General features: G+C 44.2%; 1 protein-coding gene across 1 annotated transcript in view; it reads left to right on the top strand.

Annotated features, from left to right (window-relative positions):
- The window catches only part of HIVEP2 (HIVEP zinc finger 2), a 152584-nt gene that overhangs the window by 90398 nt on the left and 41617 nt on the right, over nt 1-20569 (top strand). The gene's annotated exons all lie outside the window — the stretch shown is intronic.

The following is a 20569-nucleotide window of genomic DNA, read 5'->3' as shown; positions in this document are numbered from 1 at the left end:
ATTCTCATGTAATAACATGACTACAGGAGATGGGTCTTTAAGAAAAATACCAAATATTGTGACATAGAATTGCCAGAGTTGTCAATACTGTATCAATAGTCCTGGGAAATAATGAGAAAATTATGTTTTATTCTGTGCATTAGTGGGAGGGTTTAAATGAGGATGAGCTATGTGAACTTTCACTCATTCCTTGAACTGTTCCCAAAACTGCCTTGAGGTTTGGGCCCCAGTCATGCTAGATCAGAGGTGGGCAAACTACGGCCCACGGGACTGTCCTGCCTGGCCCCTGAGTTCCCCGCTGGGGAGGCTAGCCCCCTGCCCCTCCCATGCTGTCCTCCCTCCCCTGCAGCCTCAGCGCGATGCACCATCTGCGCTTTGGGTGGCGTGGCTGGCTCCAGCCGGGCTGTGTGGCTGCGAGCTCCTGCCACTCTGAGCGGCATGGTAGGGGGTGGGGAATGGGGGGAGAAGATTGGGTAAGGGGGTGGGGTTCCTGGGAGCAGTCAGGAGACAGGGAGCAAGGGGCAGTTGGATGGGGTGGAGGTTTTTGGGGGGGGAGGGGGCGCTGTCAGGGGACAGGGAACAGGAGGGGTTGGATAGGGGTGGGAGTCCCGGGGGGCCTGTCAGGAGGTGGGGGGGGAATAAGGGTCGGGGCAGTCAGGGAGCAGGGGGGAAGGTTAGATAGGGGGTGGGGTCCCGGGGGGGCAGTTAAGGGACAAGGAGCAAGGGGGGTTGGATGGGTCAGGGGTTCTGAGGGGGGCAGTCAGGGGGCAGGAAGTGGGAGGAGACGGAGGCCAGGCTGTTTGGGGAGTCACAGCCTTCCCTACCTGGCCCTCCATACACTTTTGCAACCCCGATGTGGCCCTTGGGCCAAAAAGTTTGCCCACCCCTGTGCTAGATCATAGAGAAGACTATCTGCATGTGGATCTCTCAATTTCCGCACAGATGATGAGCTCAGCTGCCTGTATTGCACTGTTCCATTCCTCCTTCCCTCCTTCTAGAACCAGTAGAAGCCTTTTTGCACTGCCTGGGGTCAGTGCTGGAGGAGAGGGGCGTAGTTTGAGCAGGCTGGATGTGGGCAGAGGATGACACATCATCTCATCCAGAGGGCCTGTGGAATTACCTTAGAAAAAAGAACCCAAGCTGTGTTTACCTATTCCGTTGTCCCTGCCCAGTGTCCCAAAAGATCGGAGAGCAGTAGCAGTTGGGAAAGCGCTGACAAAAATGAAAGCAAAATAAATGGAACTCCTTTCTGAAGAACAGAGTCCTGGCTGTGTTCTGACTCGCTATAGTAGCACAGAGAAAGGGCACCAACAGGGCAGAATGTGAATGGCAAATAGAGCTAATGGTGATTTGGGGTGAGGGTTGCACATTAGCATGCAGGAGGGCAGTGGCCAGTCCTTGAAATGGGGTTGTAACATAATCTTTCCAGTGACTTTATGGCACTTCTGTGGACTGGGGCCCTTATTGCTGTAGCTCTCTCTCATGTGCTGAAAACTCTCTCTGATAATGAGTTGGCTGATAATGGCATACTTTGCTTTTTTTGTTGGGAGCGACTGAATTTTAGAATAGATGCTCTCAGTTAAGGTATTTAAGGCTATGCTATTGGTACTGTAATAATATGTGTTGTTACCCTGTGTGCTAATGATAGTAAAGTAAACACTTAATAACTGTAGGGTAGTAAATAAGGTGTGTAAATATGGTGTATAAAAAAATTCCCATTAACAAACTGAACCCTTCCTTGCCTGATATAAGGGCTAAATCTTGCAGTCTTCTGCAGTGCTAGCTGAGGGGGGCTGGGAAAGCATATCTTCCCTCAGGAGAGGTGCATGCAATACTACCAAGCCTGCAGCCTCAGATACCCCCTGGAAGGTGATGGCCATCCCATCCTGAAGAAACTGAAATGTTGGTGTGATATTAAGTGCTCAGGCTCTGGTGCTGTGTGGTGTGGAGGATCCAGGTGGTCTTTGCTGTCTGAGCATTCTTATGAGGATGCTGGGCCTGATTCTCTGCTACCTGACACCTTTTGTTATTTACACCTGTCCGAAGCAACTGCAAAGTGGGTGTCAAATGCTGCCATTCTGATCCCCAAAGCCTTTTACACATACTTTGCCCAGATATAGCTCACTGTACTCAAGGGGCAAAGCGATAGTGAATCAGACCCTGGAAGCCCCTGGGGGATCAAGGGTCTCCCCTTTGGGTCCTGGTCCTGGGTAAGACTGCCCATTGCCAGTTGTTCTGGTGGGTCTGGGGGTTACAGCCGACAGCAGGTCTGGGCTTCGTTCTCCCCATATTGGCATGAGCCCAAGCTGAGTGAATTGGAGCTTGGGGCATAAGAAGTGGTAGCAGCTGATGTTTTCCAGTCCTATTATTAATGTAAGACGGGGACATGCAGATTTCCTCCTCTTCCCCCAGAAAACCACTGAATGAGTTAACGGAGCAATGGATCTACTTGCTGGCCTCCTGAATATCTAGGATAGGGGAATGGCACTCTCTGAAACATGAGGAGGAGGAGGGGGAACTGGTCATTGAGACATGAGGTAAATGGGAGAGCTATCTGAGGATTGAGCGTTCCCCTGGAATGAAATGACTAATCCTTTCTTTCCTCGTGTGGTTCTTTGGCACCACAGTTGACACAAGTTGTCAGTCTCAACAGGGAGGCCAAGTACTGAATGGGCATGGAGACCAAATTACCCTCTCATACACCAGATTGGCTCTGAGGCATACTGGCAGGGCAGCATGGGGAAGCTTGTTCAGTCACATCCTGTGCTACGCCTATTCTGTGAATAAATAGAGGACACTGTTCTCTAGGGCTGTCAATACAGCAGTCTGCACAGGAACTAAGTTAGCTGAAAGATCTGAAAGAAAATGTATGTACCTTTCGTATGTTTAATGTATGTGAAGCTGTTTCCTTATGATTGTAAGAAGCAATATCAGTGTTGTAACTGCAACAAGATACATGACTGTGTATTTGTACTGTAATTTTTCTTCATGGACTTATTATGTTTCATCCAATGACAAAAATGTCCAGACTTATTTAATGAAACCTAATGAGTTAGCTTCATCTCTATCAATATAAAATGTATGTATTTGCTACTTTCATTGTGTGGCAGTGGATAGCTGAGTGATAGGTGGCAGTGCATTAACATTCTGTATATTGGATGCATGCAGCCCCTGAAATCCTTTGGCACTGTGACGTACTGCTTTCAAATTAGAACAGAGGCAGATAAGGATATTCTGAAGGAGAAATTCAATACTGTATTGAGTGCTTTAGAAAACTGGATTTTTGAGACAGTATTTCATATACCTAGAGTTAGAAAACAGAGTACTCTAAATACTGCCATATAAGCAAATGTGGTAAATTTTGTTGGTGTGGGGTTTGTTTGTTTGTTGTAGCCTCCATTGCACTAATTAACTAGTTAGTTTTCCTAGCTTAGAAATTCTGGGCCACATTCTGATAACTTTGCACGTGCTGAAGTCTGTGAAAATACCCATAGAGCTACTCAGCAATGAGTAAGAGCACCAGTGTCTGGCTCTTTGTGAATAGAGCTGTCTCTGAATCATATTCTCCAATGCACACTTCTATGAAAAGGGATTAAGTGAAACTAACAAATGAACAAACAAACAAAAATACATTTTGTGGTAGCCAACGTGAGCTATTCTTCATTTATACTATCTAGATAAATTGCTTTCTCTCTCTCGAGTGGTAGCTAATGTTCTCTTACCTCCAGTTATCATTTCTGCAAAAAACAAATAGTTTTGATTTTATTCCTGACAGGATTAACAAGGTTACTAAACATTAGACACACCAGATAGGACTAACTTTAGAGAACCCTTACTACACATATGTACCTATTCATATATACACACACACACACACACACAAAGTGTTATATATGCTAGAAAACTATAAATCTCCTGTGAAAATATCCAAAGGTTACAGGTTCAGAGGTCCACAGCCTCAAGGTGTATGTGAGATACACTATAACAGTTTAAAATCCTCCAGTGACATTTACATAGGAATACTGTAACATACAGTAATGTTGCAAATATTATCAAGTGTTTCAACAGGATTAATACTTTAAACAAAGAGTTTGTATCCGATAATGTTGCTTAAGTTTCCTGATGTGGTCTAATAATCCTTTGAACCATGCTCCGTCTCATGGTGGGCTTGTCAGAAAGTTTGTGAACTTACCTTTTAAAAATGGATCAAAACCAGTACACTAGGGAAATCCATGTGATGGTGCTTCTTCCCCTGACCCATTGATACGTTTCCAGCTAGTTCAGAAATTGCAAATGTTTGAACTGGCCAGGAATCTCAGATCCAAGTGAACAGCTATCTCCAGATGGCTGCACTCAGTTTTGTACTGACTCTTTATAGATTCTCAGTGGTTGCATACTTGGAGTTATGAGGAGTACTGTTCCACTTGTTTTTGCCAAAAATGTACAATGCATTGGTTGATAGGTTGGGACACATGGTATAGCTCAAATAAAAAGGAGGTGGCAGGGGATAAAAATGGGAGCATAAAGAGAGAAAGAAAAAGCAGCATGTTTTCCAGTCGATTTTATGTGTGTGTGCTTGCGCATGCATGTGCAGTGAATTTCAGCTGTTTGACTGGCAAATGTAATTTGACTTTAAGTCATGAACTTCATTGAGTTGTATCCAAGAAGGACACAGCTGAGCAATCTGCAGGAAGCAATCTTTTCCTAGAAATATGCAGCTCCAAACTGTACAAATTCTTCTGTCATTCATAAAATGTGTGTGCACTGCTAAACACAGACAGTCGTTTACTGTTGAAGAGAGACTTGTGTATTTGCATCTTAAACAAAAGAACAACAAAAAATGGAATTAGACTTTTAAAAGAAGAAAAAATGTATAATGTAAAGTTATCTAATGAAGCACCGGCGATAAGGACAGTTCATCATTTGTGGTGCAGCTGTTTCCTGACATTTCTGCAAAATGTTGTGGAAAAATTAATGAAGGTTAGTTCAGTAATGGTTTGAAGCTTGGCTAGTGGAAAATATGACAGTGTTTCCATTGTCAATTAAGAACAAGTTAGGCTATTTTTTCTATAGGGGAAGTGGTATGCAGTTTGTACGATACAGGAAATAGTAAACGACATCAGAGCAGCTGTGTGATAGCAACAGGTATGCGAAGAGTATGGGGAAGAGTCCTTCTCCTCTCACTTACCTTGATTTTATTTCAGTGGAGTTATCCCTGCTTTACACTGGAGAGGAGAACCTAGTCTTGTAACCTGAGGCTGCTGCTACTCCTAAGCATGCCCAGTACTCCTCAGGATGTTCGACTCCAAGAATGTGTTTTCTTTATTTAAGTTTAGGAAAACAAAATGTGTATGAGTCAGTAGGATTTGCATTCTGCTGTGTGCCTATAATTGTATGTTATCAATGTTATTCGAAAGAATACTCTCCGAAGACAGTTGTAAGAGAAGTCAGGTGTAATGGGACGGGAAGACTGTATGACACACATGAAACGATCAGTTGCACAAACCACTAGGGTTCATATGATACACACAGTGTGGTTTGAACGACTCCAACTAGCTTCTTTAAAGTAGGAAGCACAGGTTTCTTTAGCTGATCTCAGAATTTCATGCTGCACCTAGTAACTTCTCAACGTCTGCAATTTTTATAACAATCCCAATATGTCTTATTGTACATATGATATGAGCCGCACTTCTAAAATTGTGCCACTCCTCCTCTGCAAAACAGCAATAAAGATGGTAGATCTGGCTGCAGTAAAGGAATTCTGTGGGTGGCATAGAGCAATTGTAACAGCTCATATACACCACCACTTCTGCTGACTACCAATTTAGGGGGTGTGGCAGCAGAACAGGGTCTCGCTGGGGCTCCCTTCTCTTGGCTGATCCCCCGGGGCTGTTGTGGTCACTTGGCAGCCCTTGGCAGCCATTGTAAATTCAAGCAGACCTCAGGCTGCTCAAATTTATGCCAGGGACCAGATGGGTGCCCTAATGGCTCTAGGATTAGACTGGGGGGGGGGGGGGGCAGGGAACCATGGCTTAAAATCCTCTTTGCATGCTCTCTTCAGATTTGCACTGAGCAGTCCTTGGAAGTACCAGTAAGTCAAGACCATAATCTTTGGACCATTTATGTACTTTAATTTATTTGTATGTAATATATCCAAACAGACCTGCCTGATAAAAAATATTGCAAGAGTTGCGTGTATGACAGCATTGACTAAGCTAATCAAAGTTGAATACTTTGGGTCAACTTCAGCTGTGGTGTAAGTGGACCCAATCATCACGTGGAGTTGTGCTCGCTTACCCCAGGGCTGAATTTGGTCTGCTCCCTTGTTTGTTTACTTCAGAATATTAACCCTCCCCCAAAATGCACATTGCTCCCCATTAAAACCAAAAATTTAAATGTACTATTTTTTTCCCCCTCATCCACCCTAGTTGTATGGCTTACTGTATTCTCCCCCGCTCCATTTCCTGCATTTTCCCAGTGGGCTGAATGTTGACGCCTACTGGCAGCATGTCACAGTATTGCTCCTGCTGAAGACTTCCTGACAGAAGTTATTTGCCAGTGTTGACCACTGGTTCAGCAGCCTGCTCTGCCTGAGGTGTATACGGTTCACCTTTATGTTTGCTTCTTTCCTTTTTCAGAAGTCAAAGGTTAGCTGGCAGATGAGCACCCAGAGGTTCTGCTAAATAGTCTGATTATAATACAACTTTTTATTTTCCTTTTTAATTAGGAAAGCTTTAACAGCATTGAGACAGTGCTAGACTTGGACTTCTAGACTCGAATCACACCTGGAAAAAGTTTTCTTGTGCTTAGTAGTAATGAAGCTGCATGTAATTTGCATTGGAGTGGGTGAAATTATTTCACTAAATAATTTAATCGCAGAAAAATACAGTTAGGGATTGACCAACAGTGTTTGTGAATCTGATTTGAATTTGATGAATAGTTTTGGCCAAAAAAAAAAAAAAAAGGTGGTGTGGGGGAAATTCCAAAAAAAGTCAAAATGTTTCATTTCAACATTTTCTAAGAGAAACATTTTGACTTTTCATTTCTTTTGTTTCTATATTTAGGGTCGACCCAAAACAAAATTTTGTTTGGATTTTTCAGTTCGGCTACCATACTGAAAATCAATTCTTCACACTGCTCTCCAGTTTGGGAAAAAAAATAAGCGTTTGAAAATAGACTAGCACAAGTGTGGTGTAAATAGGAGTAATGGGATTAATATAAACTAAAGGAAAATTCAGGCTGAATTTCCCAATGGTAGGCCAAATATCGGGCCAGGTTACACCGGTACATTAGGCTCCAAAGCAGTAGAAGTCCTGTGTTGGTGCTGCATATGTGAACAAATCAGTAGAAACACTGGAGGGAGTTGGAGGAACATCTCACCCTCTTGTGCAATACGTATAGTTACTGTATGTATATGTATGGTGAGTGTGGAGGGTTGCAGGAAGGCACGCTGAAGGCATGTGGTCTGGAAATATGTGCATAGCCACAGAGTGCATGCACATCACTCATCCACGTGGCCCAAGGTCACCGTAGCAGCTGAGCAGTAGCCTGTGACTTATTTCACCTCATTCCCTGCAGCAGTTGGCAGCAGGCTAGCTATGTAGGTGCCTTTTAGGGTATGTCTACATTGCAGTGTAAGCCTGGGGTTAGTGGAACTTGAGTCAGCTGACCCTGGGTTACAGAACCCAGGTCTTGAGCGTCTATACCGATTGTTAACCCTACATTCAGAATTTTCTAACCAAGCTCAAACCTGGGGCTCTGGCATCCGCAATGCAGCATGCAGACCTGAATCAAACTGACTATATCCCAGACTGTCTAGTGTCCTCCCAAAATGTGGCCGCTTTGACTGTGGTTCACTGTGGGAAAACTTGGCTGTTCATCCTGTATGTTACAGGAAGTTTGAACTGCCCGCCGACACATCCTGCCAAGCCGTCATTTTGGTCTGTGCACTCCCAGATGAAGTTTCGAGAACTTCTCTTGTTCGGGCTTTCACTCCTGTGTCAGAAAATGGTCAGAGCTTATGTGAGATGCTGGTGGACATTTCAGTGGCATTTTCTGACCCACTAAGGGTAGCTGAGAGAGCTTATGATGGAGGAGGATGCAGAGGAGGAAGAGTACTCTGGCATGGCAGACTCACTCTGGCTGATGCTACTCATTACAGTCAGTACAGCCATTGATGCCCCATATGTAGACCAGTGCTTCTGGCACAGGGCCACACAAGCACAGACTGGTGGGACTACCGTCGTGCAAACAGTGAAATCATGTACAAAACAGTGAAATCGTGTACAAAACAGAGCCCCTGCAATGTTGCATGTCCCCTGGTCCCCCATTCTCTTTTACTTTGTTCCCTGTTTTGCTGCTCATTTGAAGCTTGGGGAAGGGGGGGCATCAATATGGCCATTTCTCTATTCGTGAGTCCCACTGTCTTTGGTACTGGACCTACTTGTTGGTCCTGTCCAGAACTTCAATCATAAATTCATCATGGAACCTGCAAATCTTCCAGCTTCTTCACTGTTTGTTGGTATGTGTGGTCATTCCTGGTACTCTTCCTGAAGTCCACTAGTTGCTGGCCTTGCACCAGAGATTTAACAAGATCTGTGGCCCTGGGACCATGAAGTAGCACACTTTGCAAAAGACTTCTTCTGTTCAGTCTCCATTGCAAACACAGAAGGCTCTCTGAGGGTGTGTTTGCAGCTCAGTATTCAGAAGATAATGGAAGGGCTAAATGCTGACTTACTGCACTACACCAAGGGATGTTGCTTCTGTTTTTCTGGAGTTGACTGGAGATTTTTGGGATAGAGAGGACAAAGGAAGGGGTTGGAATGGGGAAGGGGCGGGGCCTCATGGAAGGGGTGGAGTGGGGGCAGGGCCAGGGGCAGCAAGGGGTGGGGGTTCAGTGATGCCGCCCTCAGGCCAATGCACTAGTCCTCGTGTGGCCCTCATGGTCATTTGAGTTTGAGACCCCTGGTGTAAATCACTGTAAATGTGTATACAAATTACTTGGGGTTCTGGGAAGTTGTCAAGTACAGGCCTCCATACTGTGAAGGTTACACACCATTGACGTCGTCTGATAGGTATTTTCTGACTCTGACTTCTTGAGATTTGAAGTGCCCTGCCATAAACATGATTTCTAAGCTGTTTACACTATGATGATTCATACTAACGTAGTTGATAGAAAATAAATAAATTATTAATACTTTTTCTAATTTCATTCTGTAAAGGAGAGACACTCACTCACAAATCGATGTTTTGACAGTTTTAATAGATACTATATAGGCTTACTAAAGAAATTTTAAGTTACACTTACTTATGTAAGCCCAGACCCTTAAGGGTACTGAGGCACCTAACTCCCCTGTGTTACGATTTCAAATACCTTTGAGGATTTGGGTCATAGTGCTCAATTCTCCTCCCACTTCCACCAGTTTTAGACCAGTATAATCCCATTGACATCAGTGGAGTTACTCCCGATGTTTCCTTGTGTAGGCAAAAAGAGACTCAAACCCATATGCTTTGTATAGCTAATGGGTTATGTGCATCTTCATTTAGGGTCCAAGTCACAACCCTGAAATCCTTAATTTAGGCAAAATTTGGCTGGACATCAATGACCGTTTTAGCAGTACGTTAGGGTTGGCCTCTTAGTATCAGCATGTAATGAATTTTGAACACTGAAGCATTGATGATGCAAGCACATATGCATTCACTTCACTTTAATCAAGTGAGTAGTCCCATTGAAGTCACTGTACTCCTATCAATGGATTACTCATGTGCTTATAGTAAGGACGTGGGTAGTGATTGTAGGATCTGGGCCTAAATCTTGTAACACATCCAGTGTGGGAATTCTGAATGTATGCGTTCTGACATGAACTGTTTTCAGACTATTCAGAGTGAGGGTCAGGCATAGAGCTGGTAAGGAATTTTCTGTCAAAATGATTTGTTGATGGACGAATCAAAATTTTCTGTAGGTAAATTTCCATTTCTGTAATATTCCCTTACTGTGCTGCTTTTTTGTTTCTGCCACCCAGAATTTAACCGGATAACTTGATCCTGACTGGATCAGTTTTGAACACTGGCTGCTGGATCTCGATCTTGCTTTTGCTTCTGAGAGGAAGGGACTAATGATTCCTAAACAGTCCAATTGGCTTTCAAAGCAAAAACATCTGTTGGAAATAGGGCTTCTTGTTCAGTGTCTGTTAGCCAAGAGACTATACTTTGTCCTCATCAGAGGGTGCTGCTGAACTCTTATTCATGTCAGAACTAGTTTCAGGAGAGACGGATCACTCAGCTGTCTGGAGAGTTGTAAGATAAAGACAAAAGACTGTAATGAAAGATGAAATCAAAGTGGCATTGAGATTTCAACTTGGTTATGCATTCTTGTATTCATTATCAAATCTCTTGTCCATCACTTTGAAAGCCAGTTGTTTAGCTCAGTTAAGATTCTGCTATTACATAAGTGCAAAGTACAGTTCTCCCTTACTGGAAATAAATCAACACCTTGGCATATTTAGGGTGCGTGCAATTTCCAAGTAGCTCTTTGGGGCCGCTGAAATATTTTCAATAAAATCTTATGATATTAGCGTATCATATACCAGGATAACAGTTTTGATGTCAGGGTGTGATCTACAGGAACTTTATTTTCCTGGCGGGGATGGTATGCATTTAGATGAAAATACACAGATCTGTTTGATTTTGTTTTAATTTGTCACTGTATGGCAATTCATGTTTTGGGTTTTTTTAGTAGTGTCTCTAAATGTGTGTTGATAGTCACACAGGGCAGGAAGATTAGGACATTACATTGTCTTTTTCTGGTTGGTGTCTGAGGCACAGTATGTGTTTAAAAAAAAAATGGAATTGCATAGTATTTGCCCCCTGTTAAAGCAGAGTCCATTTTTTATTTTTATTTTTGTTTAAATTAAAGAGCAAAAACAACATTCCTCTGCTTTGATCTACATTGCTTTGTAGGTTAAAAAATACCCCCCCCCCTTTTTTTTTTGGTCATCTAACCTTTTAAAAATATGATGCAGCAGTTGTACTTAGGATATGCCCGTATAAGTTATCTACATCCCAAGAGAATGTCAGATGCAGTTAGCCTGCTTACTTTTGTGACTTGGCAGTAGCCGGAAATCTGATGGCTTCAGCCTTTCTAGGCATGAGGTACACAGAATGAATGTGAAGTAGTGTGGGATGGGTATTTAAGGAAAGTGTACAAATTAATTCTCAATTTTTAAAAAATCATCTTAAGGGAGATTGAGTGAGGATGTTGAACTATTAAATAAAAGTAGACCCAGTGTGAATTTTACCAAATGTAGGATAGAGTCATATACTTTGTCCTTGTTATAAGATTCTTGGGGAAAATACTCCCACTCAGATAGAAATTCACTGTAAACAACTTTTTTGCTCTTATACTTGAAGTATTTTTGAAGATGCGGTAGCTCTTGGAAGGAGCAAAGTGCACCGTGCAATAACATGACCTTATGTAGCATTGACATTTTTAGATCTGGAATGTGACATGCTGGAAACTGGGAGCGGTGGGTGGAAGTGGAGCTAAGCTGGAGCCTGGATGGCTGTGTTTGTGTGGAGTACTGTACTGAAACTGAATATTGCTAACTATTTATCTAGCTAAAATCAAGTTGCAGATTGACATGGAGTTATAGTGTAATGCCTTGTGAACTTCTAAGAATTTTCAGCAACCTGGGCCAAAACAAAGGAAGCCACGCTGAAATCTGTTAACCCCAAACCACAGCTGCCCAAATTGCATCAGAGACTCCAAATGCTGCAGCAGGTCAGCTTCTCCCACACCTGTGAGTCAGGAAGAATCTATTAAAGGAAGCTTTTATTAGATAGACAATGTACAGATGTGGAGGACATTGTGGAAAACAAATTGGAGCCTTCAGCCACACAAATGACAGACATGGAGGAATGAGTAAATATCACTGAAAAACAGAAGGACTCCAAGGAAAAGGTAATTTGTTTGCACGAGGTAGCTTAATATGATTTTAAACAGTTCACCCTTCCTCCCACTAAAAGTATCGCAGCCCTTGAGCTGGAAACAAGGGGAGATCCAAAATTGAGAAAAGAAATATTGGGATGGTGCGTGTTCCAACTCTGCTGATTTTGCTACTCAGCCCCTCCTAGATCTGAAGAATGAGGAACACTCTGTCTGTATTTTCCTTACAATCTTCTGTCACTGGAACACTCATGTCAACTAGACTGGTGCCTGGCATTTCACCCAACCCAGCTTAGAGTGGATTTACATAACACGGTGGTTAAAATGCTAGTGACCAGTGCTGTCTTGCATACATTCGTGATACTATAGCATTTTCCTTAACATTTCCTGCAATTTCCCCTATTGTTTTTACCAGTGGAACTTCATTGTTGAGAGCAACAGTAGGAAATTTGCTAATGTAGAGAAACCCTATGTGTAACATTTTTACAAGTTTCCATTGAGACTTGACAGACCAACCTAGGATGTCAGTACTTCCATCATAAATAGATCAGATTATTGTGAGAAAAACATTTTATTGCTTGCTTGCTGGGGAAGTAGGCTATGGGGCTTAACTAATTAATGTTTAGAACATGCTTTGAGACCCTTGCATAAAAGGCCCACATGGGCCGGCCAGATCCTGCAGAGAGCTTGTTTGCTCTCAGTTCCCATCAGAGTGAGTGGTATTTGAAAGCACTCAAAGGAATGCTTTCCGTCTTGCAGGACTAGATTGATTCAACTCCTGTTTAAACCAGTGAAGGCTCTGGGATTAGGGAGGAGCTGGGGAAAAGCTTCAGCAGCTCCCTGCTGCTGGAGCCTTTTCCTGCCACACTAAGGCCTTGTCTACACATAGTTTTGTTAACAAAAGTCAGGTTTTGTCGATAAAACAGTGGAGGTTTACACACGACAAAGCTACTTCTGCCAAAAAAACTTTCCTGCTGTGATGACAAAATAAAACCACCTCAATGAGAGGCATAGAGTTTTTTGCGGCAAAGTTATATCGACAAAGTGTCAGTGTAGACACCGCGCTTAGTTTTGTCACTGTAAATGGCCTCCAGGAGGTATCCCACAATGCCCATCCTGACCACTCTGGTCAGCAGCTCAAACTCCACGGCCCCACATCCAGGTACACAGGCCATCCACCCCTCACCCTTTTAAAGGCCTGGGAATTTTGGCAATTCCACTTCCAGTTTGCTTGGCATGGAGAGCTCACACCAAATCTTCCCATTGGCCGATGACAGCTCCACGCAGTAAATGCTCTCCTGCTTGGAGCACACCCAAGTTGTTGGCTCTGCTGGCCTGTGGGGAGAGGAGGCTGTGTAGTCGCAGCTCCATTCCAACTATAGGAACTTCGATACCTATGGTCAGATTTCTCATGGCTTGTGTGATGAGGGCTACAAATGGGACACGCAACAGTGCTGTGCAATGATAAAGGAGCTGAGGCAAGCACACCAGAAGGCAAGGGAGGCAAACCGTTGCTCTGGTACTGTGCTGGAAACCTGCCGCTTCTATAAGAAGCTTAACACCATCCTTGGCAGTGATCCCACCGCCAAGAGCCCTGTGGATAGTTTGGTGGAGCTGGAGGTGGCGGACAGTGGATCTAATCCTGAGGACAAAGTTGTGGACAAGGAGCTCCAGCTGGAGGATGATGAGGAGCACACACCTGTATCATTTGGTGGCATGGTGAGTCAGGACCTGGTTTCCACTCTAGAAGGTGTAACCAGTCCTAACAATCTGTCTCTGGTGTGCATGAGGTAGGAGAGGAGAGTCCTTTCGGAGTTGATGCTACTTGGTTATATGAGAGAGAGAGAGCCTAAGTTCCCTCTAAGCTGTGCAGCCATGCAGGAGGCTATCAAGGGCCACACAGGCAGGGAGAGATGCCTCTCCCCCCAGCCCCAGGCTGCTGCAGTGAGAGAGGGCTGGGGGGAGTCCTCTCTCCCCGCCGCAGCCCTGGGGCAGCCTGCACCCCAAGCCCCCCAGCCCCACCCCAGAGCCCATACCCCCAGCCGGAGTCCTCACCTCCCCAAACCCTAATTCTCTGCCCCAGCTCTGAGCCCCCCCCTGCACCCTAACCTTCTGCCCCAGTCCTGAGCCCCCTCCCACACCCCAGAGCCCACATCCCCAGCCAAATCCCTCACCCCAACTCTCTGCCCCAGATCTGAGCCCCCGCCCACACTCCGAACCCCTCGGCCCCACCCCCGCCACACATCGCCTCCGTATTGGTGCACATAAAATTCATTCCACACATAGATATAAAAAATTTGAGGGAACATTTGATAGAGCTGTCCTTTGCTTTGTATATTCTAGAAGTGAGTGAAGAGATAGAAATAGCTGTGTTTGAGTGTGCTCCACTTTCCCCTGAGCAGTTAAGCAATGCGGCAGAACAGTGTGTTAATGCACACCGAGATTTCAGGGGAATCCTCTAGAGAGACCTCTAGGGAACTTTCCTGTAGACACTCCCCAATCCTCTGCTGAAGGTTCCTTGGCAGAGCGGCTTTGTTCCATCCCCCATTGTAGGAAACTTTCCCGTGCTACTCGGCAATCGCTTATGCAGGTACAAAAGCGGCACACTGACGAACAGCATGGGTCTGGGTCTGAACCCACATGCATGCAGGAGATGCACCTGTGCATCCTTGCTTATCCCGGAGTGAGATATCAGCTTCAATCATCCCCACCTGTGGAAAACAGTGGCAGAATTTACAATATTGTTCCTAGTCACCTACATTGATCCCCTTAAATAACCACCTAGACACTTTGCCTCAGCCTGAATGCCCAGCCCCGCACACCCAGACCGAACTCACCGTGTTTAGGGTATTCGCCAAGATGTGTGCTTGCCAAGGGACAGTGAGAATGTGATTGGTATGTTAAAAGGTGTATTTTACTATAGTGATTCATTACTGTGCGTGAACTAGCAGTCATGATTCTGTGTATTGTTCCTTGTATCCTTTAGAGGAACCCCTTACACACTGGTGGAGCACCTCCGCCAGATAAGGAAGTGACCAAGGCAGAGGAAGGAGGACATGTTGGGAGAGGTGCTACAATTCTCAAAGGCCAAAAAAAGAGAACGCAGGGAGTGGAGAGAGACCCTGAAGGAAAAATTTAAAATAGAAAGGTAGGACATAAAGGAGAGTGAGGAGTGCATTATAAAGGGCCAGGAGTGGATGACAAAAGTGATGGAGGAGCAAACAAAGATGTTGAAGTCACTAATCATGCTCTAGGCAGAACACATGAGTGCTCCACCACCCCACCCCACAGCCCGCATCCGATAGAGAACTGCTTTCTCTGCCCTTTCCAAACTTCTTCCACGCATTCCTTGCAACTTCCTGGAATGTCTCAGTACCCTGTTCACTCCACCCCCTTGGAAAGCTTCCAAAATGATAGCTGGGTGTACACACAAATATGAGAGCCTACACTGCCCTGGACTGTTATCTCCCTTCCCACCAAGCCTTTTGTGTATGCTGTTAACCATTTTATTAAATACCAATTATCTTTCAGAGAGTTTCTATCTTAATTTGTCTCCCATTTGTGGTGGTTTGATCATTTGCTTGACTACAAATCCTGGTCATGAATCATCACGATTTTCATGTAAGGCAGCATGTTAACAAAGCATGGCAGAGTGCTGTACAGAAAGACACATCACTGGGGCTCATTATCAAAATGTTGCCTCAAAGCCTCCCTGGTTCAAATAGTCCTCCATTGTTTCCCTCTAATAGCCCTGGTATCTGGCTGCTCAAATTCAGCACTCTGGTGATCTGCCTCCGAGTTCCACCCCGGAGGAAACTGTTCACCCTTAGCCTCACAAATATTATGGAGCGTGCAGCAGGCTGCTATGACCATGAGAATGTTTTTCCTCATTTAGATCCAACCTGCCATAAAGGCAGTGCCAGCACACTTTTAATTTGCCAACGGCACATTCCAGGGTCATTCTGCACCTGCTCAGTCTATATTGTTGAAGTGCTCCTTGCTGCTATCCAGATTTCCTGTGTATGGCTTCATGAGCCATGGGAGTAAGGGATACACTGGGTCTCCCAGGATCACTTCGGGCATTTCAACATCCCCCACTGGAATCTTCTGGTCATGAAAGAAAGTCCCTGCTTGGAGCTTTCTGTACAGGCCAGTATTCCTGAAGGTGCACGTGTCATGCACCTTCCCGGACCACCCCACACTGATGTCAGTGAAACACTGAGAGTGATCCACAAGTACCTGCAATACCATAGAGAAGTACCCCCTTCCTAGTGACGTACTCCATCACAAGGGGGCACGGGGCCAGAATTGGGATATGCGTGCCATCTATCACCCCGCCGCCATTATGGAATCCCATTGCCGCAAAGCCATCCACTATTTCCCACAGATTGCCAAGAGTCACAGGCCTTCATAGCAGGATGTGATTAATGGCCCTGCACACTTGCGTTAACAGAGCCCCAATAGTCGACTTCCCCACTCCAAACTGATTCGCAACTGAGTGGTAGCAGTCTGGAGTTGCGATGGCCATGCGCTTCTCCACTGAAAGGGCAGCTGCCATTCTGGTGTCCCTGTGCCGCAGGGCTGGGGCAAGCTCCGCCCAAAGTTCAGGGAAGGTGGCTTTGCGCATCTGAAAGTTCTGTAGCCACTGTTCATCATCTCAGACCTGCATAACGATGCAATTCCTCCACTCTGTGTTTGTTTCACAAGCCCAAAGTGACAGTCCATCATGTTCAGCTGTTCTGTGAATGCCAAAAGTAATCTGATGATGTTTCTTTCCATGGTACACAGCAGGGCAGGCAACTCTAATTCCTGTTCAGACTGGAAGGTCATGATATATTGCCTGATCATCCACGATGTGTTCATAACAGTGACCGCAACAGTAGAGAGCAGTGCGGGATCTATCCCTTCAGACAGAGATGGCAGGTGCACAGTAAACAGGGGCCATTGAAAATTGGCGCGAAATTCAGTCGGAAGCCCATGGAACGCTGGAATGGAAGAACTGCATCATGGGAGGTTGAGCCCATACCCATGATGCACTGCGATCTACTCTGTCTTCCCACAACTTCTAGCTGTAAAAGGTGGCGAGTAGCACAGTGGGATAGCTACCCACAGTGCACTGCTCTCACAATGCCAAGTGTGGATGCACTCTGCCTACAGAAGGGGCTTAGTGTGAACAAGCACAAGCAATGTAATTTTACCAGTTTTTGATTGTCTGCTTAACTTGTGCCAATAAAACTGTGTAATGTAGACAAGGCCTAAAAGACTCCAGCAGAGGGAAAAGAGGGCGTGGGGGGCTCCTTGGTGCCAGAGTTTTTCTCTGACACACGTAGCAACACACCACAGTCTGCTTTGCACTGTCGCATATAGCTGCACATACCCTACATGCTGCTGCCAGGCATGTGCAGTGTAGACATAGTTTTAGTGTGAAGTAACTGTACTTTAAACAATTATCTGCAAAGCAGTTCTCAGTGCTCTCCCGTTACTTTACTAAGCAGTTTTATATATTCAGAGTATAAGCCAGGTGCCACCTTAAAATTAGTTCTACAATGCACTCAAGATCAAGGAGAAAGATAAATTGTTATCCTGAAATATGACTCAATCTGCTTGGAGAAAATCTATGGGGGGAAAAACAGACTGATATCTTCTTAGCTTTGAAGTTTTGCAGATCAGAAATAAGAGGCTGAATTTTGGGTCAAACATCTGTAATACTCTCATGCTATAAAATAGTACCAGGTTGTGAAGATACGAACAGCAACTCGTCTAGCTTGTTCTAATGAACAGGGAGCACTTTGGAGGTGCTAGTAGAGCAATTATTTAGGATCCATGGTGTAAGAATGGCATGGAGGAGTGGCACGTCTCATACAGTTGCATCCAAGTGCTTGGGGTTATCAAAGATATCAGAAATAAAATTTTCTTCTTAAATTTAGAGAGCAAGTGAAGTGTTCAGATGATGAGCTGAGGCAGGGGTCTGTTGCTGGTAGTAGCTGGGTCATGACTGAGGCAGCTGCTTAATTCAGTCTAGCAGAGGTGTAGGTGACCTTTCTCATGTATTAAGACGCACCAGAAGAACTGTAATTTTGCAAGTCTAGCTTCAGTCTAGTAAGGAAGTAAAAGCAATCTCCTAGTGCAGTTTCAGCTGTGAAATTTATGTGGTGGTGGTATTATTATTATTAGTTATATTGTAGCACCTAAGAGCCCCAATCATGGGCCAGAACCCCATTGTGCTAGGCGGTGTACAAACATAGAACAAAAAGATCTTACAATCTAGTAAGTGTCCTGAAATATTTTAGGTTCACCTTTTCTTGTAGGAAAGAAAAAATCTGAGCAATTAGAGTGCTCTGGGCACATGTAAGCATTTTTGTTTTGCGCGTGTTTTGACTGCAGTGTTTGCAGTTCATTTTTGCTGTATTTTTTGTTTACCATAAGACAGAGTTACAGCGGCCTTCCCTGCTGGTGCTGGTACAGCTCAGAGTGAAAAGAGGAAGCTAATATTAAATGCATCTTGGAGCATAGATAAGATCAGCAGTGGAAACATGAGTACTGTTAACGATGGTATCTGAGTTTTGTTAATATAGTGTAGTTTTTACTTCAGTCAGGCAGATATCTTCTATTTCTCACCTTTTAACCTGAGGATCCCTGTTAAATTGATCTGTTGCACTATAGCTTCTCTCCCATCACATCCCCTCTCCCCTTGTAATAAAAATAATAATAGCCAGGCCCCCTTGTTGGCCTCCTTTTTGGGGCTATGATCTTTCTCAGTGTAACAACAAGATCTGTATAAATATTAGTAAATTAAACAAGAAGGGGGACTGGGACTGAGGGTAGGATATGTGCTCAACAGATGAAAAAGCAGAATGTTAATTATACAAGACACTTAACTGGTCCTGCCCTTTCACCAAACAATGAGGATGTATGTCAGTGTATAGGACAAGCCGTGCCTGTGGCGATGTAGTTCTCACAGCCAAACAGTTCTTCTTTGTGGGGGGAAAAAAATTGCATTAGGAGCCAAGCTGCCTGCCTACAGTAACTGTCAATAAAACGTTAATCCTTACCTTTGTGGAGATGATGTGTAGATAGTGAATACTCCATTTGCTTTGGAGATTCTGGACTAGATTCAGAGATGATGTAAATGGTGGTGTACATTATACATCAGTAAGTGGGAGGGAAGTATAAATTGGTGAAAATGACACCATTCAAGGAAAGGAAGGTGAGATTGTAGCAAGAAAAGCAACCAACAGGAGGTTGTAAGAAAGAGCAGCCCCTCACCATGTAATATTATAACTTCTTACTGCCTCTTATTGTTTTCTGTTTCAACCTCACTCTTCTGTCCCCAAATGGTGCAAGTTACACCACTTACCCCCAGTTACCCACACCTAAAATACATAACCATTTATGTGTTATGTGACCTCTGAATTTGGCCTTTTATTTTATAGTAACATACACATTTCCAGACTACTTCAGACCCATGTTCCATCTAGTCCAGTATCCTGTCTCTTACCGTGGCCAGTACCAGAAGCTTCAGAGAAAGGTGTGAGAGACCCTGCAGTGGGCAGTTAGGGAATAACCTGTCCCCTGAAAAAGTTTCTTCCCAATGCCCATTAAATAGAGGCCTGGCTTTCACCCTGAAACACAGTATGTACTCTTGGCCATACACTATTTAACATTTTTATCAATGACCTGGAAGAAAACATAACATCATAATTGATAAAGCTTGCAGATGACACTAAAAAGAGGGACTGGTAAATAATGAAGAAAACAGGTCAATGATTCAGAGTGACCTGAATCAGTAAGCTGGGTGCAAGACAGCTAAATGTAAATGTATACATCTGAGAACAAAGAAGGTAGTCCATACTTACAGGATGGGGCCCTCTGTCCTGGGAAGTAGTGACTCTGAAAAAGACTTGGGGTGATAGGGGATAATCATCTGAATATGACACTGTGGCCAGTGCGATCCTGGGGTTTATAAACAGAGGAATATCAAGTAGGAATAGATACATTTTTTACCTCTGTATTTGGCACTGGTGCAACCACTGCTGGAATACTATGTTCAGTTCTGGTGCCCACAATTCAAGAAGGATGTTAACAAATTGGAGAGGGTTCAGAGAAGAACCACAAAAATGGTTAAAGGATTGGAAAACATGCCTTAGAGTGTATGTCTACACTACAATTAAAACACCCGCAGCTGGCCAGTGTTGGAGCACTCATGGGGCTTGGGCAATGGGGCCACTAAATTGCGGTGTAGACATTCAGGCTTAGGTTGGAGCCTGGACTCTGGGACCCTATGATGGGGGAGGATTTATATCACAATTAAACAACCCATAGCCCAAGTCCACTGACACAGGCCAGCCGTGGGTGTTTAATTGCACTGTAGACATTCACACAATGATAGACTTAAGGAGTTCAATCTATTTTGCATAACAAAGAAAGAGTTTAACAATATCCAATGGCTGCAAGTTGAAGCTAGGTAAATTCAGACTGCAAATAAGGCACTTTTTTAACCATGAGGGTGATTAACCATCGGAACACCTTACCGGAGGTTGTGGTGGATTCTCCGTCATTGGCAATTTTTAAATCAAGATTGGATGTTTTCCTAAAACATATGCTCTAGTTTATACACAAATGATT

The sequence above is a fragment of the Natator depressus genome, chromosome 3, assembly GCF_965152275.1.
Source record: "Natator depressus isolate rNatDep1 chromosome 3, rNatDep2.hap1, whole genome shotgun sequence".
Classification (NCBI taxonomy): Eukaryota; Metazoa; Chordata; order Testudines; family Cheloniidae; genus Natator; species Natator depressus.
This window is presented reverse-complemented; position numbering and strand designations above follow the sequence as displayed.